Genomic DNA, 25831 nt, shown 5'->3' with positions numbered 1-25831 from the left:
AAGGGTAATAAAACAGTCCACATACTGATATCAGCCAAGCCTTGATTTAAAAAGAAATGATGCGCGTCAAATCCACTATTTCTAGATGGTTACCTTTTGAGGAGCTTCTGTTGCAGTGTGCAGTGGTACAGTTAGCTTGGACCTGACAGTACAGTTTCGACAGTGGTAGTGCTAATGTTAACACGATTGTTCCAGCCAACTGACATTGATTAGCAGTTGCATTGTAGTCATGCCAGTATGGATGAAATACCTCATTGTGTAAGATAGCAATGAGTATTGGGTGGTTTTTGTTTCGAAGCCATGCGGGCACTCAGGTGCCAAACACTAGAGGCTGGCACAAATTGTGAGAACGATGTATTCCATGGCTAGGGCTGTGGAGATTGACAAATACTGCTAATTGTACACAGCCGTCAGCTGGTCTTGCTACTGATAACTGGCCCATTCATTCTACAGTATAGGCCCATTTCCACTGCAGTTTTGGCCCAAGTCCTTTTGGAGGCCTCTGGTAGCATTCCACCCATTTAGCAATATATGTGTGTGTTTTGCAAATGAGAGTCACTATATAGGGTCCTGCAGACTACGAGTTCTTGTCTCCTCTCATCCTCCCCCTGCCCATGAGGTTTCACATTTTTATAAAGTCTCCAAGAATGCTTTTTCAACAAAAAAATTAAATGGTACACGTTAGTTTACAGCAATTAAAAAAAATGCACAATGAAACCACATATTACTGTTAAGCTGTTTTCTTCAATGAAAAATGTCAAAATAAAATCTCGATAACTGATTTTCTACTGATTTGTAAATCAAGGGATTATTGACATTTGATTTTAATATTTTAACATGTATTCCAGAAAATAAAATTTTAAACCCCCCTTTCAAGCTTCATAGTGCATCAACCAATCCAGCAAATGACCTATTTGTTGCCTTCTAACAGATGCACCTGTAAATATTGCACAGGCATCTACAGAGAACTCAATGGATTTCTTGCTTATAGGACTTCCTTTCTGATAGAGTTGTGCCAATTACAATCAGTAAGTTGCAATGTGTTAAGCTGAATTACTGGTTTGGTATTTTACATCATGATACTCACATGGTGATTGCTGCCTTGGGACATCACAGTGGTCCTATTCAAATAATTATGTTGCATTCTCCACTGAGCGGGGAGTTGGCTGGATGACCTCTAAGGTCCCTTATAACTCCATGACTTTAAGATTCCTTAGTGATCGTTGTTACTGAAAACCTATTTCTCTTATCAGGACTGAATTGTGATCTGTATCTGTTTTTATAGTGTTGCAAACTTTACAGTTATAAAAATTAAACAATGGTTTATGCATTTAGTTGGCTGGGGTGTGTTTACAGATACCCCTAAATTTATATTCTGCTGGTCATCAAAACTTCTAAATTCTTATGAAACCGAAGGCTGGGTTGAAATCTCCCCTTCCCAGTTGTGGAATATATTCTCCTATGAAAGCAGCCAAGTTTCTGCTGTTTGGGGAACAGGATAAATTTCTGTATTTTTTAGGGTGTTGTCACTGTGAAGTGTGGGTAACAGGAAGCTATGAGAAAAGCCGTATGCCACTTCCTACTGCCAAACGTGGAATGGCTTGGGAGCGGCATTCTGCAATATGGCATGCGTGACCCTGTGAAAAAAGCAATGAAACAGGAATGGAAAACCCCCTCCTGAAAAATTTAAAGACATTTATTTCCCTCCCCTCATGATTTTGCAGGGGGAGTTCGTCCACTCACCTTAACAAATAGTCAAAAAAGAAATTTTGGGGACAGTTCTAATAAAAACTTGAAATGTCAGGCACAGTCGTCACTGAGTGCTTCTACCTTCTTGCACTCAGGAGTGGATACTTCTAAGCCTGCTGCCAAATATGTATTATCTAAAATATGCTTTCTTCAATTCAAGGTCTTGTTTTATTCATATGCAAATGTGTTCACATTTAATTCGATTAAAAGTCACGACCAACTAATTCATTATTTCTTTAATTGGGTGACAGCCCCACTCTGAAGGTAAATTACCATTGAGACTGTCAGAGAAGGACTTTCTCTTGGAGATGGAAATGCAAAACCCTGGATGGCGACTGTTTCCAGTTAGGAGAAGGTAAACTAAAATAAGATGTGACAGTTCTGCGTTTTAGGGAGGATGTGTCTTGGAGGGGCTGGTGGTTGGTTTGGGTTTTTTGCATTGATGCTTTCACAACAATAACATCCTTAACATTTAGTCTGTGTATTCAGTATGGCGTTTCATCCCTATCTTGGTTCTGAACAGATCCCTTGAATACTGTGCTTGCTAGCCTACATCATCTGCCTTGTGGACGTCACCCAGTAATAATGTGTTGTTTTGGATCCAAACAATTGTGTGCAGGATTCTGCTTCTATGCTAGCATTTTTATTAGATTTTCCATTCCTTTAAGCCATCTACCTAAGTGGTCCTAAAACAAAAGTAAATAATTAGATTGCAAGTAAAAAGAAAATATTGGACCCAAGCTTTTCAGCAGTACTAGGCAGAAGGCAGATATAACTGATGAACGGTCAATCTCTAAGCTACTAGAACAGGATCCCTGTGTATCTGTGCCATACTTGAGAGCCTCAAGGAAATCTAATACAAGAAATAAAACAGAACATGATAAATGGATATATTATCAATACTTCATAAAATTAGAATATTCGAAGAGAGCATAAATCAACTTTAATGCGGAGACAGCATCGTCTAACAATAAAATTGTAACATTAAAAAGTCTAATGTCTTGCAAAAGGATCCACGGGTAGCATTTTAGTTTCCTAGCTGCTCAGTGGGAGACTGGTTTTGACTGTTACATTGTTGTGCATGGAAATCAAATCTTCAAGGAATCTGGCTGCATAGGTTTGATGTATCAGTGTTGGAATTTCTGAGCTGCGTTGGCCTTTCAAGCACAGGGCTGGCCCAAGGGCAAAATGGTGCCCCTCTCTCCATTTTCCATATAGAAGTCACACAAAAGCTAGTGACAGGATAGTAACCTCTTATGCAAGTAGATAATTTTAGTTGGCCTTTTCTGAACCACAGTACCCAAAGACGCTCAAGTTATTTTGGCACCTGGGCCAGAAAATCCCCTCAAGCACTCCTCCCCTCTGGAAATAAGAATAATAATCAATTGAACGATTTTGCTGCTCTTTCATGATGACCAAAATCAGCTGCCTGAACCAGTTGCCTAATGGTAGGGCTGACCTTGCCAAGGTTATCCCTTGACATCATGCATTTTGATGACTGAGGCTGCAGGGAGAGGGTGAGGGTGAGGGCTTAGTTGACATGCCGCAACCTTGTGGATCACAGTACCTGGAACCACCTAAGTGCTATTAATTCATTCTCCCGTCCTCGAAATGTCCATTGGGCGAGTGGGAGAGTTGGCCCCTTATCCCCCACCATTTTGTAAGACTTCTGCCTGTTGGCGGTTGAACTTCTGCAGCACGAAGCCTCTTCTTGCATTCGTTTTGCATGCATGATCTACAACTCTGGAAAATCAAGGTTCTAAATGGTGCAGACTGTCTACTGGTGTCCAGCAGGTTCCCTGCTGCAGGCATTCAGCACCCAGCACATGGGTGGGTGGAGAAGCAACAGCAACAGGGATGTGCAGGCAGATTCATCCCCACTCTTTTCCCCCTTGCCCAGTAGTAATCGGATGGAGGAGAGTAGAAGGTGGAGAAGAATAAACAAGGCTCCTGGAAATGTAATTGAGGTGCATTGGGTTGGGCTCTGCTTTGATTTTCACGCTTTGGGTTATTGAGGTCAACCGTAGAAGCTACCAGCAGCCACAAGTCTAAATTTGTTTGTAGAAGCTTTAACATATGCGTCCTCAAAAGTAATATTTAATGTTTTTTTACAGGCACACGGGCCTATGCTGGTGCTGTTTAGCCAGTTACGCAAGTAGAAAGACATGGTGTAGCAATGATGTTCCTGAAACCTGTTTTGTCAAGGTGGAGCACTTGTAAGGTGTCAGCTGGGAAATCAAAGTCTTAACTTGCAAACTCTGTTCCAAAGCCAAAACACAGGCCGTTTCTAGCATATCTCTTTACATGGAAAGGATTTTTGTGCTTAAATTAGTTTGGTAAAACTAAAATTGTGACGCCAAATAATCAGGCAACATGATTTGGAAGAGTTCCCCCCTCCCCTTCTCTCACACAGGAGAGATGCTTCTTCTAAGACAGGATCTGGGAAACAAATATTGCATAAAAACATTTTTTAAAAGTAAAACATTTAATGTTTTTTAAGACATTTTAAATTATTATAATATTGCTAATTAAGAATAATTGGCAATCTGTCCTTTTTTGCTAACTACTAGGATCCTGGATGTTCTGAGCATGTTCACTAACGATTAATTAAGTAATGGCTAATTTTTACCAATATTTAATAGTTCTTATTAATTATCAGTTAATGAATAATTCAGTTAACCACTCTTCTCCTGAATGCCACCCCCCAAAAAAACTTCACAGTGTGTAATTGGAACAAACTATACAACCTTAGAAGGATGCTTGTGGATTTCGGATGGTCCAAAAGAAATTATGTGAAATGAACCTGATTTGCAGTTCCTGGGTTGCAACAGAGTTTTCATTTGTCTTCCACACTTGTTCAAATTTTGCAACACAGTTTCCAACTCAGAAAACATACCAAAATGAAGGGAAATGAATTCATCTATTTGGTTCTGAAGACTGGGAAAATATTGCAGAAAACCGGAAGTCCTTTTTCTCTGCATGACAGGCTCCAGCAGATTGAGCGGCTAAGACCAACAGTTGTTCCAGTGTTCAAGAAGGCAATTTCCCACATATGTTGTAGTGGGAAGTGAAAGGCAGAAGAGGCTCATCAACCTTGGGAAGGTAGCCCACCTAGGAGAAGGAAAAGTGATCCTAAACCTCTGATAACCTTGCAGGATATTTTTGGGAGACAAAAAGGCTAAGGCGTAGACCCTACACAAATCCACACTGGAGTCCCTAAGATGGCATGTTGTATGCCTCCTTCCAGCAACTCCTGTAGTCAAGTTGGTACCCAACTTATTGCTCTGTTTTCCTTTGTTTTTTTAAAATAATATTTTATTAGATTTTAGAAATAAAAGATTTAGAAAAAGACAAAAATACGAAATCACAGAATACAAAAATACAAACATTAAAGCATAAAAAAGAAAGAGATAGAAATAAAAAAGGCACATACAAGAAAAAAAAGAAAAGGAAAAACAAAAATCCCTCTTTTTTAATTTCTCATCTTTGATTAACTTATTTTCCTGACTTCCTCACACCTCCCTTTTTTGTATCCCTTTTAAAATTTGATTCAGCAAATTAATTAAATTTAATTATTTAATTTATCTATTATAAGTCCAATCTTAACCTTATTACTAGAACCCCTTCAATTCAAATCAATACCATCAACATTCAAAAATTTTACAATGCTTCTGTAAATAAATTTTAAATTTCCTCCAATCTTCTTCCACCAACTCTTCCCCCTGGTCTCGGATTCTGCCAGTCATCTCCGCCAGTTCCATATAGTCCATCAATTGCGTCTGCCATTCTTCCAGTGTGGGTAGGTCTTGTGTCTTCCAATGCTTCACGATGAGAATTCTTGCTGCTGCTGTGGCATACATAAAAAAAGTTCTATCCTTCTTTGACACCGTTTGATCAACTATGCCTAGGAGAAAGGCCTCTGGTTTCTTCAGGAAGGTGTATTTAAACACCTTTTTTATTTCATTATAGATCATCTCCCAGAAAGCCTTAATCCTATTGCTCTGTTTTCCTTTGGACCACATCAGTGAGGTCTTGTCTTCGGGGCATCCCAGGACCTCCATACACACTGCCCGGGCTTGCATCCCAGGGAAGTCACTTTGGTGCTGCTAACGCAGCAGTTTGACTTCACCTCTGGAGGCACACTCCAATGTTTCTTGAGACAGACGGACACCAACAAAATTGGAAAGGGCCAATGACAGGAGGAGATACCGTACCAGTTGATAACTCTACGTAGCGGAGACAGAGACGCTCAAGCCCAGGGATGGAGGCCCTCCCTTGTTCCTGCCTTGAGTGGTTTTGCCTGGCTGGACTGTGCCCTTGAACTACAATGACTTATTGAATCTAAATTATGAAGAAATTGATAGCTAGAAATACAGACACAAACTCATTCAAACATTGAAATGCTTCTTTCTCCATCTCGGTCTGCATTCACATGGCATTTAGCCTTCTCTTCTGGCAATTGGTGAGAAAGGGAATAGAAAGTTTAGTTGCATGGTCTTCCTAAAAGAAACAACATGCCCCTCTTTTTATCGACCTACATGGCGTGCATAAACCACTGCAAATCATTCTGGGGTGAGCAAAGCTTGTGGCGTTAGCCTTTGCACGGCTGCAGCCTCAGGTAGTTAAATCTTTTCCACCGGTGGCGCTACCGCCTTTCGAGCTCCGTGGTGTGAACCGTAACAATCATGTTAGATAATCATAATTGGATTTTGACATTGCCCATCCTGTGTGCCTTGTCATTCAGAGCAAGATAAATATATCAACGGAGGGAGGAAATGATTTTCAATAGTCACAGCCCGAAAATCATTTCATTCACTGAAACCTATTATTACTATTAAATAGCAGTGGTTATCTTTTCAGGCTATGGCCTGTGAAGACCAGCTTATGCCAAGTAGATCCAGTTTCACTATTCATGGGGAGCATTCAGTGGAGACTAATGGGGCTCTGCACCACTAAGTCTGCCCCCCAACTTGCCTGCCTATCCTCTTAACAACTTGTCTAGGGAGGTGGCACTGCTTTTCAACAGCAGCATCCTCTGTCTCAGTATTGCTCTCATAGAAGACTTTGGATTTGATATCCCTCTTTATCACCACCTGAAGGTGTCTCAAAGCGGCTAACAATCTCCTTTCCCCTTCTCCCCCACAACAAACACTCTGTGAGGTGAGTGAGGCTGAGAGACTTCAGAGAAGTGTGACAAGCCCAAGATCACCCAGCAGCTGCATGTGGAGGAGCGGGGAAGCGAACCCGGTTCCCCAGATTACGAGTCCACCGCTCTTAACCATTACACCATAGTGGTGGAACTCAGCAGGAAGGAGGAGGGGGACAAAACTAGAGTTAGAAGTGAGACACTGCCTGTCTTGGATTCTGGCTCTACCTTCTGCTAGTTTTCCTACCTTCTGCTCTAACCAGTGTTCGAAACTCCCATTGTTCAAGGCGCATTTTGCGACAGGGAATTTCATTAGCATGAGTAGTTTCTGAGCTCAGTACTGCGCCTAAGATTTCAGATTAAAACTGCAGGGAGGCAGAAAATGGTCCTCTGTTCCTTGAAGGAAAAGAGGACCCTTTTCTGCCTCCCTGCTCTCTGAAGACTGGAGAAGAGACCCTCTTAAGAATATTAGGGGAGTGGGCAGGAGAAGGACAAGACCATGTGGAAAATGAACATAATATTTTAGCTGCAGTTCATTCATTTTCAGCTTTATATCCTTGTTATAAAAATGTGCGTCCAGACATTCTGTTGTTGCGTCCATAACCGCAGTTTAAGGTGCCATTTAGCTCCTAGCTTGCATATCTCAGTTTCTGGGTCTAACAGTTTCATTGGAATACTCTTATTACACTGCCTCCAGTCTGATGGCAGCAACAATATGAGCTTCTTCATGTATTAAGAACTGGACTGGAAGGACCTAGGTTCACATCCCCACTCGGTCATCAAGCTTGCTGGGGAACCTTTAATCAGTCACTATTTTTTTAAAAAATAAATTTTTATTAGATTTTTCCACCATAGTAACACAAACCATAAAGCAGATTAATACACAAAAACAAAAAAGGAAAAAGAGAAGAAGAGAGAGAAGAAAATAAAAAAATAAAAAAGGGAGGGGGAAAGGGGGGGAACAATAAACAAATAGACAATAATAACAAACTTAATTCTTCACAAATCCAACTTCTTAAACATCTTGATTGACTTCCTCAAATCCCTCCCTTCTGAGTTTCCTTGTAATTTAAAAGTAACAGCTTTCCAATATCATTATTAAACTGAAACAATTTCCAATTATAGTCATCTTATTCACTTTTCTTGCCATTCTGAATCCCATTTATTTAATTATAACTTAATTTGTTTCAAGTAATTTCTAATTATTTATATTACAATATTTGTTCAAATAGTCCTTGAATTTCCTCCAGTCCTCTTGAAGCTCCTCTTCTTTCTGGTTGCGGATTCTTCCAGCCAGGTCAGCTAGCTCCGAAAAGTCCATCATCTTCATCTGCCAATCTTCCACTGTTGGTAGTTCTTGTGTTTTCTTTAACCAGTCACTAATAGGGCTGGGCGATATATCAATATATTGTCCAAAATGAGCTTGAAGTCCATATCAGTTTCATAGTTATTGACCTGGCAATGTCTCACAAATCATGATGTTTTTTAGGGCTGGCTGATCTATTGTCCAAAACTGGTTTTAAGCCCATATGATGATAATTTTCATAATTTTTGACCTGACCATATATTGTGAATCATGATGCGTATGTGTGTGTGCCATGCAAAAATCACAATGTGGGGAAAATCATGAAGCCAGCCAATGCCTCTACATTGTCCCATCCTTTATGGATTTCAGACATTGTGATATATCAGTATTTCGTGATGTTTAGCTGGTAATATATGATGATGCTGAAAATCAGATATTGCCCAGCCCTGGCCACTAAAACCTTGCAAGATGGGGAGGGAGCAGAGCCAACGTGGAGGATTTTGCTGCCTAAGAGATATCCTCAAATGATGTCCTCCACCTACCCAAGTCAAGGTGCGCAGTAGTGCCCAAGGCGCACTCAAGTTATTTCGGCGCCTGGGTCAGAAAATCCAACACCTCTCCCTTCCCTGGCAGTAAAAAATGGAACAATAAATTAAGCAGCTACTTGAGGTAGTCACCTGTCTCTCTGCCTAATGATAGGACCAGGAAGGGAGGGGCGGAAAAGGAGCAGCTCCTTGGACGCGTCCTTGAGCAGAGAGCCAAATTCAAACACAATAAATAAGCAGTAACACACTGAGGCGGAAATCCCTCCTACTGGATACCGCAATGCAAGTTATTTTGCATCCTCCTGGAAATCAGAATAAGGCTAGAGCAGGTGTTCAAATTTCAGCTGGAAAATCATGCCACAAACATACATACCAAATTTCATTCTGATACCTGCTTTCAGGGGAAATAATTGGACTGAGATAGGTGAGAACTGAGCTGGGGGTTATTTGGGTCCCCTATTAGTTGCTGCCCAATACTCTCAGACATCATACCTAGGCTCCTGAAATTAGGCAAATGTTGGCTCTTCTCTTCTGCATATTGGTGGTGGTGGTGAATCTGGAGACGGAGCAATCCAAACCAAAGATCTCCTGAAACAAGTGGACTTTGGAATAGGTGGATCTCCAGATGACCTTGGTCTCAGCTGGTTGAAAGTCCACCATCTTAGCTCAGCTTGAGATAATGCCAGTGTCCATCCTCCATCTTGGCTCAGCTGAAGCTGGCTGAACTGAAACTGGGTAAGACCCCGAAACCCTGAGACTTATGGGAATTGGGATCCAGTAATGCCTGTAGGGTGGGACGCGGGTGGCGCTGTGGGTAAATGCCTCAGCGCCTAGGGCTTGCCGATCGAAAGGTCGGCGGTTCGAATCCCCGCGGCGGGGTGCGCTCCCGTTGCTCAGTCCCAGCGCCTGCCAACCTAGCAGTTCGAAAGCACCCTCGGGTGCAAGTAGATAAATAGGGACCGCTTTCTAGCGGGAAGGTAAACGGTGTTTCCGTGTGCAGCTCTGGCTCGCCAGAGCAGCGATGTCACGCTGGCCACGTGACCTGGAAGTGTCTTCGGACAGCGCTGGCCCCATGCCTCTTGAGTGAGATGGGTGCACAACCCCAGAGTCTGGCAAGACTGGCCCGTATGGGCAGGGGTACCTTTACCTTTTACCTAATGCCTGTAGGGTACCAGTCTGGGAAAGGTTGCTCTTATGCAACACAAGGAACTTGCATATCTATGGAAGAAGCAAAAAATGCAACTGCCATGGTGCAGATTTCATTCAAAGAAAAACTTGTGTTGCTGTTTTCAAGAGCCACTGAAGAATTCAAGTAGTCAATCCGTGAGCTGCCATGAGGATGTGGCGTAACGCAAAATGGCAGTCATGGGGCGTGGCATAACACAAAATGGCTGCAGTGGGGGTGTGGCACAACAGCTGCCATATCAGAGAACAGGGTTGCCAACTTGCATAAAATATTGGGGGGGGGCAGGTAAACCCCAACCCCGCATAATCAATTACATGATGTAGCACATGCACACCATTTGAATGGCAATGCCCATCAACTGGTGGGGGCTCAAATATTTTATGTGGGGGTCAAAGGGAACTTGGCCCCTAGGAGTTGGCGCCTATGTCAGAGAGACAGACAAAGCCAGAATGTGGTTTTGTCTCTTTTTCTGCTCTTTTAGATGTGGCAGCTATTACATCACATCAGTGAGAGGAAGGCACCTACATCAGCCACTGCCATGCTTTCTCACATGCTCACTTTGCAAAGGCATTTTACGGCTCATTGCTGGTAAGAGGTTGACAGGTTTGGTGGATCTTGGTCTGATCAAACAGCATTTTTTTTTTTTTTAAAGGTTTAGTAGCCATTGCCAAATATTTGTAGTGGTTTCCCCCACAGTCTGCCCAACAAGTAATTTTAGGCAGAACATGTTGGTGTGACATGAATGCAAGCAAGTCAGGTTCATTTTTTTTTCATCTTAAGGTTTTTGGGTGAGAGATCAGTGGTTTTCCTGACAAGCCAATAAATTGGATCAGATACTTGTCTTGTTTTCTTTTCTGATTCTGTGATGGCAGCAGAAAACAAAACACCTTCCGAACGGATGATCTACTTAGCGCTGTCAAACACAATGTGGTGTCAAAACTGTCTGCGTAAGAAAAGACACCCTGCCTGTCCTGAACAGGAGGCAGCTGCCAAAGGATGTTTGCGATTGTCAAATTAAAACGGGGGGGGGGGAGGCAATAGGATTAGTTGATCAGCTTTTGTGTGTGGCAAAAGATGCACGGCATTAGAAGACACAGCTGCCAGCTAAGACCAACGTTTCTTGTTTAGCTAGAAAAGGAGAGGTGGAAATGCTATTGGCAATTGAATGTATTTGGATGAGGGTCATAAAAGATGGAGGATTTCAAAAAATATAATCAATTTATTGGGTAATACAATCCGAGGCCCCTCAAGTTGCAGCAAACAACCTTTAGAACAAATGTCACGTCTATGCACATATTGCTGAAAATTAGGTTAGTTGTAATAACACAGGGAGGCTACCAATCTTTATTAGCTCAGTTATGAACATAAAGTTACAACATTGCATTTGGCAGCCATAAACGCCATTCAGATGAATTACCCTTGAAACTTTGTCTGAAATTTTCTGATGTAATAGTATATATATATATGACAACGATAAGCTCTAAATAGTGATGTTCGTGTAGATCGGGTAGGGAACCTCAGAGCCTAGTAGCTTACTTCACAAAGGTAAACATTACAAACCTACCTTGCCCTGGCTTGTTTTTGCCTGCCCTCCCCAGAGGGGAATATGACCCAGAGGCTGGAAAAAAGTTCCCCACCCCTGATGCCAATACCGCAAGTGAAAAAATCTCATAAGCTGTAGCAAAACCCATGTTTCTTCCCTCTGCCCCCGAGAGTCACTCCCTTCCGCAAAGCTAGAGTCCAAGTCATTGCCAAAGAATAAGGAACAAAAAGAGGTAATGTTGGTCCTGATATGATAAGAAGCAAGTCTCTGTCTTGTTCCAGTCAGAGCTGTGTGTGTGTGTTATGTGTGTACCTTAATATTGCTGCCTGCTCGACCGGCTGTTCTTTACTACTGGAGGTGACAGTTTAAATAGTTAGACTGTGCAATTTAAAATATACCAGCTCATCAGTATCTGGCAAACACCAAGCGCCATCTCAGCATCCAAGGTCAGCATTTCCCAGTGCTGAGTTCCAGGAGAAATGAACGCCGAGTGCAAGTGGGGTTAAACAGCCAGCCCAGAAGAATGCAGCAAAGAGGTACAAGGAGCCTCTGGTTTTAGAGACAGCCGTGAGGGCTCCAAACTTTATCCATAAATGGGTTTCGACTCCAAGGAGCCTTGTGATGGTTCAAACACAGTGTGATGGCCTGGGAATCCAATTCAGAGGCTGAACCGGAGGAATCCCAGCCTGCACAGGAGTCCCCGCCTCCAGGGCCGGCTGAACTGGGGCAGGGCCTTGATTCTGAAGCGCCTGCACCTGTGCCGGATCCTCAAGAGCACGCACCAGGTGAGTCCACTCTGGCTCCAGAGGTGGTTGAGGACTCAGTGCCTACAGGTGAGTCTCCTCCTGGGCCCAGTAACCCTTCGGCCTCTCCTGAACTGCAGAGGCTCAGGGCAGAGAGGCGAAGGGAACTGGTTTCTCCCAGGAGGAGTGCTCACCTTAAGGCCAGGAGAGGCGGGTCTCCTGGGGGCCGGGACTGCCCCTGGCCTCAGAGAAGATAAAGGCCAGTCAGCCCGGTCCCAGGTTGTGGGAGCAACGTCGTTGTTGAGTACCTGTTCCTGCCCGGACCCAGACCTGACCCTCCAGTGTTCCTGTCCCTGCCCGGCTTCCGGCTTCGGACCTCGCCTCGCTCCTTGTGAACTGTTTCCAGGCTAGTGACCCAGGACCGGACTTTGACTACGCCAACGGTAACCTTCCCCCCAGGGCCAGCACACACAGCTGCTATTGCCTGTACCTAGAACCTCATGATTCATGGAAATGGGGCAGTGTTCAGCATACACATCCCATCTTGACTGATTCGGTAGAGCATGAGGCTCTTAATCTTAGGGTCAAGGGTTCGAGCCCCACGTTGGGCGAAGAGAGGTTGGACTAGATGACCCTTGGGTCCCTCCCAACTCTATGATCCGCGTGAGGATTTCCCTGCTTGCACATGGCACTTTCACCCCATCTTCTTCCTGTGTGCACTGCACTCCCCCCCAAATCTGCACCAGAGGATTGGGGGAACCCCTGGCACAGATTTAGGGGACGTGCCTGGAAAGGCAAGGGGGAGAACATTTCAATGTGCAAGCAGAATCATTAGTGCTAACAGAACGTTCACGTAGCACCACGTTAGATACAACTCTGCATTACGGGTCCACTGCAAGCCAGCTACTTTGGCCCAGTTTCCGTCTCTGCTAACCTGCCAAGATTTCTTAACGTGCGTGGAATTTTCTTGTTCTTTCGTTAACCGTTTAGGCAACTCAGATGAAGCCCTCATAACAAAACCAGCCTTTGTAGCTCTAATGATACACTTGATATTGTTCTCAAGGGCCCGAAACACCCAGCTATTAAAAGCTGAATACATGGGTTTGGCAACTCTTTTCATAACCAAGGCAGATGTTTCTGCTCTGCTTTCCCCCGCTTCTAAATAGCATTATTATTATTAGTATTTGCCTTGCTTGAGTGATACACAGACAGTTCTGATGAAGATGACAGAACCGAGCCAAAGTATGTTTGTACTGGAGAACAGTGAATTAAATGGCATCTTTAAATACACAGCAATTACATTAGCTATTGGCTGAGGCTGCACTTGGTATAGTGTCTGCCAGAGTTAAAACTCCAGCTCTAGAAAGGGCATTTGAAACTGACAGCCCTCAAATGCTACCTCTACGATGTTCCTAAATCAAACCCCCGTCATCACTACTACAGATCATTGATAAAACTTGAGGCAAGGCCCTTTCCCTTTTCTTTGAGGGCACCACAGCTTGTTCAACTGGTTGTGCAAGAGATAGACTTGCCAACTTTTCCACTGTCTGCTGCTCCCAGGGGTGCCAACGGGACTTTCTGGGCCCAGTACACTGTGGCTTCCAACCTGCTCACAAAAGAGAAAAGAGGTTAGCATCTGTCTGTGATGTGTGCAGATTTCTGCCCTCTATTGCAGGCAGTGTAGAGGACCCAAAAATAGTTCAGTGGTCACACACGTAATAAAACACCTTACAGACAGAATGCGAAAAAGCTGAAGGTTTTCCCATAATTGTATCTGCATACTAGAAAAGGCTTAACCTGTTAAGTTTTCTCCTGCCAGACAGCTGTTAAAAGGCACTGGAACCCTCCACTGCCAAGGCTGCAATCCTGTACCCACTTACATGGGAGTAAGCCGCATTAAACACAGAGATATTTTCTTAAGGGCTAAAAACCATTAATGCTGAAACCTTTACAATCCTTTCCTTGAGAAAAGGGGGATTCTCCACTAGAGACGAGTTCTTCAGTGTTCGCTTCTATTTGGGGAACGATGTGTGCTCTGTCACTCTGCCTGCATATCCCTAGGCAATGAAAGTAGATTTTGGCTTCGGCATTTCATCCGAGGGGAGGGAAAGTCACCATTTATGAATCTCTTTGGAACATAATCATTTGTCAAGGGAGCAGTGCTTCTGACAGAAAGCGACCCCGATGTTGCCTTTTTCTATCTTTCCAGTTCTTGAGTCTGCAAAAAAAAATATTCTCCACAAGGAAAGCCCTAAGCTTGGCAGCTGTGCCATATTTTGCAGGATATCTCCTTGTGAGACAGACAATTGAGAAAGTACCGTATGTACGCCCCATCTGCTTTTAATTATAGGAGCACCAGGGTCCCATGTTAAGAAGAGAGCGAAATTCATAAAGAGCAAATAGATGAGAAATGAAAAAGTATTACTGTATCTGAGGGATGGTTCACATACTGTTGACATCCCATGTGGTGGAGTGCCATTGTTGAAAAAGCCATTATGCTATCCTCCCCACAAGTAGAAGAGGTTCACAGCCATACCATTTGTTTAAAGCCCTCTTATACCAGTTATAAGGGACGCGGGTGGCGCTGTGGATAAAACCTCAGTGCCTAGGACTTGCCGATCGCATGGTCGGTGGTTCGAATCCCCGTGGCGGGGTGCGCTCCTGTCGTTCGGTCCCAGCGCCTGCCAACCTAGCAGTTCGAAAGCACCCCCGGGTGCAAGTAGATAAATAGGGACCACTTAACAGTGGGAAGGTAAACAGCGTTCCGTGTGCTGCGCTGGCTCGCCACGTGACCCGGAAGTGTCTGTGGACAGCGCTGGCTCCCGGCCTATAGAGTGACATGAGCGCACAACCCTAGAGTCTGTCAAGACTGGCCCGTACGGGCAGGGGTACCTTTACCTTTATACCAGTTATGGCTGCCCTCAAAGGAGCCTAGTAGCTGTAGTCTACTACTACTACTAATTTTATTATTTATACCCTGCCCATCTGGCTGGGTTTCCACAGCCACTCTGGGCAGCTTAAAACATATATCAAAACATCAAAGCATCAAACATCAAAAGCTTCCTGATAGAGGGCTGCCTTCAGTTGTCTTCTAAAAGTTGTGCAGTTCTTTATCTCCTTGACATCTGACAAGAGGGTTTTCCACAGGGAAGGCCCCACTACCGAGAAGGCCCTTTGCCTGGCTCCCTCTAACCTCACTTGAGGGAACCAGCAGAAGACCCTCGAAGGAGTACCTCAGTGTCCAGGCTGAGTGATGGGAGTGGAGACGCTCCTTCAGGTATACTGGGCTTTAAAGGTCCTCACCAACACTTTGAATTGTGCTCGGAAGTGCACTGGGAGCCAATGAAGATCCTTTAGGACTGGTGTTATATGGTCCCAGCGGCCACTCCCAGTCACTAGTCTAGCTGCCGCATTCTGGATTAGTTGTAGCTTCCAAGTCACCTTCAAAGGTAGCCCCACACAGAGCGCATTGCAGTAGTCCAAGTGATAGATAACCAGAGCATGCCCCACTCTGGAGAGACAGTCTGCAGGCAGGTAGGGTCTCAGCCGGAATACTAGATGGAGCTGGTAGACAGCTGCCCTGGACGCAGAAGTCTAAGGGTGCAGAGTGTTGTTAGGAGGCCTCATACAGCTGCTTATTCCCAGCATCCTTTGTGAACCACAGCTCCCAGAATTCTTTGGGGGGCAGCCATGATTCTTGAAGTTGCGTAAGAGTGTTTTAAAGGTATGCTGTGGATCCTCTCCTAGTCACCTGATTGGATGAGTATATACCTGCACTTGTGTGCCTCATTCACATGATCTATCCACCATTAGGATGGTTTTGGGTAGTGGACAAATAAGGGGAGGAGGACAAACCATGTGTAAGGATTGTGTACACCATCATATGGTATATTCCTCTCCCACCAAATAGACAAGCATTGCCATAAGTTAATTAGAGTTTGAGTTCCCTACTCCAGTACCTCTTGCACACAGTGGAAAGGTGCTTGGTAACCATATTGTAAGGGGGTCTTTTTCAAAAAATAAAGTAGCTGCTTAACTCATCTGCTCCGAGGTGAACCTGTTTTCTGAAATGCAAGGAGAGCACAATCTCTGGGAGCTTCCATACTGTTGCTATTTTCAGGTGTGATTCAATCACATATCAGCAAATTCAGGTTGATTGGGAGATCTTCCATAACTACCTCATTTTCCCAGAAGATCGGGCTACTTGCAGTAAGGAAGGTGATGGGGACAGGCATTGGAAAATGTGGAATAACACTTGCTTTGGCGGAATGTCATGTAACCTCCCCACAAACAAATCAGGACAAATGTTCATTAAACAGCCATTATTATCTGATCTCCCCAGAAACAAATCAAGAAGAATGCTCAATAAACAGGCCATCTGGAATCTCCCTGCGTATTTGTTTTTCTCTTCCCTGTGCATATTTTGCACAAAGACGAAATCACAGACACTTATTCTCCCTGATGCTCTAGGCTTTCTCCCGTATTTACTTTGTAATATCAAATAAATTAATTCACTGGCATGTCACTAGATCAAGTAGCGTCAAGATGAGATTAATTGGGCAGAGGGGGACGGGGGAGGCATTATATTTCTGAATTCTGTTCATAAAAGCAAACAAAAACTTAGATTGTGTGGCATGCCATTGAACGTTACCACATCAATGGGTATTATTTCGCTGAGCAGATATTCTTACACATTACAATTCTGTGATTAAAAATTTAGAACATATCCAGACAGAGGAGCATTTTGAATAGAGATGATATGGATGGCATGTAAATTACATACTGTGTATATAAACGCAGTTGCCTTTTGGCATTTTGGGACAGCAACTCTGAAAGAATGACATATGTTGGTCTTAATACCTATGGAGTCAGACTTAAGCAAGGAATCGTGGGTACCATTATAGGCATGCTTGTGAGTTGTTTCTGTGGCAACATCTTTTAATTTTTGAAATACAACGTTTGCAGTTTTTCACAAAACTGCAGTAAAACAGTACATCATATTACGCGTATAATACATTGTGAGTGCATTATTCCAAGCCAGGAAACCTGAAGTCTGTTGTGGACATGTGCACAAGTATTTCTTTACCTGTTCTGGCACATATAACTTCAAAAATAAAGAAAAAAAATAAAGGTTTCTGATATTCCAGATTTGCACAAAAACTATAGTAAGAATAAGAAAGAAAAGTGTGTCACTCCCAATCAGGCCATGATTTGGAGTCACTGGCATGAAAAGCTCTTTCTTTTCCTCCCCTTCCCCTTCCTTGCCTCATGTACCTGTGTAAAAGAGCATATTTTTCTAAAAATACCAGGAGCCTGCATGCTTTCCTAATGGCTGGCAGAGCTCACATCACAAAAACGTCACCAGAACTTGCTCAAACAAGGGACTCCAGTGCACCCACAGTCGGGTAACATTAGATTTATTTCCCCTTTTCAGATTCTCTGCTGATCAGGAACATCCAAGGTTACCACTGGAAAAACTGTGGGCTGCCAGTTGGTTGGGGTGAATATCATGTGGATGATGCCCCCCCCCCCCAAAAAAATCAGGGGACAGGGAGCTTCAAATCCACATTAGACTCTCATGTGAATGAGACCCAGATATCTAGAACTACAATTTCAACAACTGCAGTTAGTAAAAATGAAATGTTAGACAGATCTGCAATGGTTTTAAAATGAATTTCAAATACAAGACTCAAATTTGGAAAGTGAAACTCTGAAATTTATTAGCTGCATTAATGAACACATAATCCGGCCATTCAAATTTGAGGGGCTGAGAATTAATTACAGTGAGGGGTGTTAAGTTTGGTCATCAAAATTTGTTTTACAACCATAATTTAGATATTCTGAAAGTCAAAGGAGTTTGAACATCATGCCCTCCAACATTTCTCCTATGAAAATAGGGACGTCCCATTCCATAATGATAATTTTACTATTTATACACATCTTACTGGGTTGCCCCAGCCACTCTGAGTGGCTTCCAACATATATAAAAACATAATAAAACATTAAACATTTTTAAAAACCTTCCCTATACAGGATTGCCTTCAAACCGCTTGGGGGTCAGATAACTCCATACCCTCCAGCATTTTTCCAATGAAATCAGGGACATCCTAAGGAAAAGTGGGACATTCTGGGATCAAATCAGAAACCAGGACGGCTTCTCTAAATCAGGGATGTCCCTGATTTAGGAACACTGATTTAGGAAAATAGGAACACTTGGAGGGTCTGGAACATGCTGAATATAAACAATGTTCACAAGATTTGCCACTGCTGACACTCTGATTTGAGCCCCAAAGATAGGAAGTTGTCATTAAAGCATAAACACAACTGAATATGTCTACAAGAACTGCTTTTGATGTTCTCAACATTTTTAAATGGGTGTGTGAGTTAATTAGGTGAGTGTTGCTGTTGGAAAAGCAGCTGAACCCGAGACGCTCCTGCGGTAAACCAGGAACTATTTATTAATTGCTAAATTTTCTGGAAGGAGCTGGCGCAGAAATTTAGATGGATGCAATGCAATATAAATAATGAGCATCCCAGATGGTTTTTCAGGTTGTACATTTGAGCCTATTTTCTGTGTCCCTGAAATTAAGGTGCCCAAAGTAGCCTGTGTGTAAGCTAAATTCAAGTCCTACGAAACTGCTTGAACTTAGCAGTGCTTATCTGAGGCCTGTGCTCTCATCCTGACAAATATTGGAAAATGTATTAGAGGACCACCCTGTTTTACTGTGGCCACACAGCATAAAGCATCATCATGTTGTACTTTGCATAATGAGTCTAGAATAACTACCAACCAAGGGTTCTATGTTAAGCTGTGGGTGAACGTATCAGACGACACAGCGATTCTTCAAACACCTCTTGTTTACTCACCGGCCAGGACAGAACTGAACTGAAGGGTTCAGTCAGCCTGCTTATATAGAACTCCAGTACAGTGTAACTGTAACAACTTTCTAAAACTATCCAATCACTGAACGTCACTTTCAATCCCTTATTTGCATAAGTATCTACAGTATCCCCCTGCTGGCCCAGGGTGAGAACTTCAGTACATAACATTCTAGGCTCACAGCAATTAAATAAACTGGATAAATAAACTAGAACCCCTACTTTACCTATAAGCAGTACTATTTTTCTAGAAAAAGAGGTGCCAGAACTCACCATGAACACCTCCCTCGTTCTCTTAGAATGGCAATGGAGCCTACCTGAGAGGTGCTGGAACTGAGTTCCTGTGAGTTCCCCCTGGGGGGACAAAAAAGCCCTGAGCAAGACACATCCTGGAAAAGAACAACAGCATTTGCAACTTTACCACATGGATGTTGCTTTCACAACAATATTTTACCAGAAGAATGTTGAAGGATCATATGACTCAGCCTTTGCCCATGTCTGTTAAGTGCTGGTTTTGTAACAGATCCATGATTAATTCTTGAAACATAGGTGTGAAGGGGCATAGCTGATTTCCATAACTCCTTACTAACACAAACGTACAAAATATGCCACGAATATTGGTGCCAGCAACTTTTACTGTAGGAGATCTACACAGCTCCACCCTTCTCCCTGACAATCCTCTGAAACCCACCAACACGGATGAGAGATTCCCGGGGCTACTATTGTGAAATAAACGGAAGGGCTTGTGCAATATGTGGGCACTGCAACTAGGCTGAAGACGCCTGACACAGCAGAGCAGGATGCAACAGGAAGGTGCCTGTGACTGATCTGGTGATATTTCTCTCCTTAATAATACACTGTTACTGTAGGTTTATTTTTGTTGAAGAGAAATCATTGTCGTTTCATGGCAACCAGCCTTGGGAAGTAACATAACACAAGATGGCCTGATAAAAATATATTTTGGCACCATCCAGGTCAGTTAAATACCCTAAAAATAAAGGTGTTAGCATAATATGCTGACATTTCTGTATGATTTTAAAATGCAGATGTCATTCTTTTTAATGCTACAAATGTAAAAAAATAAATAAGTATACGGCTGGTGTGGGAAACCTCTGGCACTCCAGATCTTGGTGAACTGCAATTTTAATCAAACTTATTCACACACTTCACCGTAATATTATGCAATTCTCCGATTTCTCTGAATTGTGGAATAAGCAGAGCATTTAAATCTAAGATCCACACACCAGAGCTTTCATGAAACTTAGGTTACATTCACACAATACATGTCAAGCACTAATGTACTACTTTAAACATTTACTGTATGGCTTCTCTGAAAGAATCCTAAGAGCAGACCCCTATTCCCCTCCCAGAGCTATGATTCCCAGAGTGGTTTAACAATCTTTCCACACAGGGAACTCTGGGAATTAGAGCTCTGGGAGGGAAATATAGGATTTTGAGCAACTCTCAGCACCCTTAACAATCTACAGATCCCAAAATTCTTTGGGGGAAGTCGTGACTGTTTAAAGTAGTATCATAGGGCTTAAAATATGCTGAGGTGGCCGTAGGCTGCAGTCCCATAACCACTGCTAGCAAGATGCCCCCAAAACAGTGACATTTACTTCGGCCATCTGTGGGATTGTGCTGAATAAAGGAAGCAACCCTAAATACATTTTTCCTGGGTGTCAGCAAAAAGGCATCTTCCACACCCAAGAGGGCAACATCACCGGGCTTGGGAAAACCCTGAGGTTTGCAGCAGCAGCAGCATTTGCCAACAACAAACAACAAACTTTGGGGGGCAAGACGCTAAGGGGGGGGACCTCAAAACCAACCCAGCAAATTGAAAACTGAGCAAGGGTAATGGGGAGGGGGGGGACCCAGGAGATATGGGGAATGGAGGCAGGCAGCTAGAACCCTGAACAGGAGGATACCCACAATGCAACATTCTGTTGCAGCAGTCCCCTTTATTGTTAATAACAATAACTCCATTGTGACCAGTGTTAGAAACTGAGATATGAAAGCTAGGAGCTAAATGGCACCTTAAACCAAGGTTATGGGCGCAACAAGGGAATGTCTAGGCACGCTTTTTTAAATAATGAAGAATACAAAGCTGAAAATGAATGAACTGCAGCTAAAATATTATGCTCATTTTCCACATGGTCTCCGCTGCCCACCCTCCTAATATTCTTAAGAGCGTCTCTTCTCCAGTCTTCAGAGAGTAGCTGGAAGTAGGGAGGCAGAAAAAATTCCTTTCCTTCCACTCTGCAGTTTCAGTCCGAAATCTGTGCCCAGATCTCAGAAACTGATCCGGCTAATGAAATTCCCTGTCGCAAAATGTGCCTAAAACAATGGGAGTTTTGAACACTGATTGTGACTGGTTGTATTGCTACTATCCATAAGCCGTCTGGTCAAAAGTCTGCTACTCTATTTACAGATACGCTTTTTGCTCTGCCTTCCTCAGTAAAAGCCATTCATAGCCTAAGTGTGATCCTATACGGTGGTACCTCAGATTAAGTACTTAATTCGTTCCGGAGGTCCGTTCTTAACCTGAAACTGTTCTTAACCTGAAGCACCACTTTAGCTAATGGGGCCTCCTGCTGCTGCTGCACCGCCAGAGCCCGATTTCTGTTCTTATCCTGAAGCAAAGTTCTTAACCTGAAGCACTATTTCTGGGTTAGCGGAGTGTGTAACCTGAAGCGTATGTAACCCGAGGTACCACTGTACTGTATGTGTCCATAGAAGTAAGTCCACTTAAGATCATTGTGGTTTCATCCCAAGAAAGCAGTATGGGTCACCTATATGCGAAACGGTTTGTTCTCCAAAACAGAAATTCACACCTCTCTCTTCTTTTAAGTCAGCTAACACACCCCTCCCTTTGCTAGACGGAAATTAAAGTCATCTGGTTGGTTGGTTACTTAGCTTATAGGATGGCTGCCACCTGCTGCCAATGGTTTTACATTGCAACAGTACTGTCCCGTGCAAGCTGGTTCCTGCTATAAGGAGGAGGTCCGTAACAGTGCAGCCATTCTGCTTTTCTGCCTACTCAAACAGTCCTTCAAGAAAAAATAGAAATAAAAAGGCAATATGCCACAGACAGGAACACACCTGCTCCCTCGCCGGTTATTCCAGTACAAATATCCTTGCATAGTTTGTTGGTCTCATTGGTGACCCAAGTGTAGGAATATAGGATTCAGTCAGTCTCAATAATGCTTACACATTGACTTCAGGGTTTCAGACCCTCTGAGGAAGGTCTTTCCCAGCCCTCCCTGGAAACAGGGCTGGCCCTCTCATGAGGCAAGGTGAGGCAACCGCCTCAGGCGGCAGGATCCACAGGGGCAGCTGGTCCACCCTCCAAGGAATGCAGTGGCAGTGATAGCTGCAGTTGGAGTCTGCATTTCCATCTCCATCTCTACTACAGTGGCCTTTCGGGGAATAGGAGGCGCTGCTGGTCTTCTCCCACCCCAGGAAATGGCTGGCCTCTGGGGTCTTCTAGGCTCTGCACCCACCCAGTGTGAGGGTCATTCCCTCTACACCCTGTGAGGGACTTCGATTCCCACTTCACCTGTTGGGTAAGGTGGTTTGTACCCACCTCTATTCCCAATGTAGATCTTCACTCAGTCCTTCTTCCCTGATGGAGGAGGGCGCCATTTTGTGGTTTACCTCAGGAGCCATAATGTCTTGGGCCGGCCCTGCCTGGAGTTGCTCACACAGTGGGTCTGCCACTAAGGTGTGGCCCTTCCCAAGGAGCTAACCAGAAAACTGGCGCTGAGGAAACTTTGCAGAGTTTTAAGTCAGGAAGGGAATGGGGAGAGAATATTACGGTACTAGAACGAATGGTGGCCAAAAGACATGGGGACCCATTGGCAGCGGCTTGCAAAGCAACGACTGAGGAGAATGATCCTGCAATTTCTGGCTTTCCAAATTGCACCCGTTCAATGGATTGTTGAGGAAAGGCTGTGCTAATATCAAGCTCTCTCTAGATAATGTCAGGAATAAGGGCCATCTGCTTAAGTCTAGCACGTCATGTGCATGTTCAGTAGCAGCAAAGTTCTTGGCACCTAATTAAGCCAAACGTGGATTCCATGCTGCCTGAAACGTGAGGAGAGGTAAGTGTTGGTAACACTCCTTTCAGAAATGATACAAGGAAAGCTTTTTATTTCATTTGTCTAGAACAGTCTAGAACATTCAGGGTGGCTTTCAAGAAAACGAAGGAAGTTGAAATATTATAATCAATAGAACTTTATAGCATTGTTAGTAAGTGAGGAGCAGGCAGAAAATAATTAAGGCTCAGTGATGTCAAAATAACATTTGAAAACAAACAAACAAACAAACAAACAAACAAACAAACAAGGAGAGTACTTTATGAACTGGGGAGGCATACCTGGAGGAAAAGCACCATGCTGTGCCAATAGCTCTTAAGGCATTTATTTGTTCTGCACTCTGATGCAGCTAAACCACTGTACCTGTTGACTGTGGCATCTATTTTTGGCGATTTCATTATTTTTGTTTTAAGGAGTTATACTTCCCTTTCTGGAATGTCTTCTCGGAAGGCAGCTAAAAAACATATACCTGTGCTTTTTTTAGGGGTAATAAATTAGGTGCTGGTACTCCTGTCTTGATAAAGGTGTTGCAGGTACCAGCACAAAATGGCTACCAATGGAGGCATAAGAAGAGGTGGCGGTACTCCGTATCATTGAGTACCATCACTGGAGCCCAAAGCAGCAGACAATATAGATATGGTTCCCTGGTGGTCTCTCACCCAGGCACCTAAATTTTGAATGGAATGAGACCGGTTCATGTTGCATCTCAAGGAGTATGTTGGGAAACACTCATTGATGTCTTTAGGATTTCCGTTTGTCCTGCTGCTTCCCCCCCAGGGAAAACTCATCTTTACTGCTGAATTGGAGCAAATGGCAACTTGGTTTTCAGCAGATTGATGTTTGTGCTGAAGAGAGGGGCTTTACCAGGAAAAATGGTGGGGCAAATGGAAAACTGCTTGGACTTGTGATTTCTAGGCATAAGACAAGTGTGGACAAGTGTGGAGAATGCTTAAATTTCATCTTAAATGCAAAACTGAAACAAGAGATACATATTTTTACTACCTTTGCATCCCAAATAGGGTTTCCTCTCTGCCCACTGAAGTGCTTGCAAAGAGATTGAGGTCACTGTAATGAATGGGTAGAGTTTTTCAAGTATATATTTTATATCCATCTACTGACTGAGTAGCTGAAAAGAGGGTGGGTGGGAAGCCCAAATATCTCCAGCATTTTAGCTAAAGAACTCTACAACACATATCCTACCTCCTGACAACGACATCAGGTACCCCTGAACAGGTTTGACACTCATTTGCTGGAAGTGAATCTGTGCGCTTACGGACTTTGAATTCCGCCTCTAACCGTGGTGATACTTAGTTCTGGGTGGGAAAGAGCAAAAGTGTTTGGGTCGATAGTTCCAACACGCACACTATTTATAAGAACTATTATTTGATTCATTTGGCTTCAACTCATAGAAGCCCATTATGAGAGACTGTCATGCTCAAGCTTTCGTTCAGCCGGCCAAACTCTTGCAAGCCATCATGCAAATGGCTGGATGAGCAAGTAACAGTACCTAGAGAATAATGGGGGTGTGTGTGTGTGGAATTGGGCCAGCCCTAGTGGGGCTGTTTAAAATCACAACATCATTTTAGCAAATTCAAACTTGCTTAAAATCTGTTTGTGTTAATCAAAATCTGCCACCCTTCTTTGTGTGTAACAGTCAAGCCTCATTTGTCTCTCCCTTCACCTTCTTCTCAGTTAACCATTCCTTTCCCCCTACCCACAGGTTTCTTTGCATTCTCATTCTCAATTCCCCATTTATTTATTTATTTATTTATTTATTTATTTATTTATTTATTTATTTATTTATTTATATTATTATTATTATTATTATTATTATTATTATTAATTGAATTTATATACTGCCCTATACCCGGGGGTCTCAGGGCGGTTCACAGAATAAAATCAACATATAAAACCACAAAATACATAATAAAAATAAAAACAACAACCTAATAAACAACCTAATAGCCCTCCCCCCCAAAAAAAAACATTTTAAAAGGGCATAGGATGTAAATCGGATCAACCAAAACCCTGGTTAAAAAGGAACGTTTTTGCCTGGTGCCTAAAGGTGTATCATGAAGGCGCCAGACGAACTTCCCTGAGGAGAGCGTTCCACACAGGGAGCCACTGCAGAGAAGGCCCTGTTCTCGTGTTGCCCACCCTCTGGACCTCTCGAGGAGGAACAACATGAATGAGGGCCTCAGAAGATGATCTCAGAGTCTGAGGAGGTTCATATGAAAAGAGGCGGTTCTTGAGGTATTGAGGTCCTGATTCGTTTAAGGCTTTATAGGTCCAAACCAGCACTTTGAATTGGGCCCTGAAACTAATTGGTAGCCAGTGCAGTTGGGCCAGGATCAGTGTAATATGCTCAACCCTTCCTCTTTCTGTGCCCATATTCATATTTTTCTGTGATACTTCATAATTTTCTCCTCACCCTACACATCTCTCTGCCACTACGGCTGAGGAAGGAATTTGATTCAGTTCTCGTTGGAAGGCAAACTACCCAGTTACCGCTGCCTGAAATGCATCAGAACCAAAACACAGCCATCCTTCTCTGAATTTCGTAATACAGTTCTCCAACCAAACAATAAGGAATCTTATTAGGGGAAGCTGCATAAAAGTGAATATATTAGTTGAAAA

The 25831-nt window shown here is 43.3% G+C and overlaps 1 long non-coding RNA gene across 1 annotated transcript in view; it reads right to left on the bottom strand.

Annotated features, from left to right (window-relative positions):
* The window catches only part of LOC310844127, a 249647-nt gene that overhangs the window by 50081 nt on the left and 173735 nt on the right, over window positions 1–25831 (bottom strand). The gene's annotated exons all lie outside the window — the stretch shown is intronic.

Source organism: Podarcis gaigeae (genome assembly GCF_964106915.1).
Source record: "Podarcis gaigeae genome assembly, chromosome: 4".
Taxonomy (NCBI): Eukaryota; Metazoa; Chordata; class Lepidosauria; order Squamata; family Lacertidae; genus Podarcis; species Podarcis gaigeae.
This window is presented reverse-complemented; position numbering and strand designations above follow the sequence as displayed.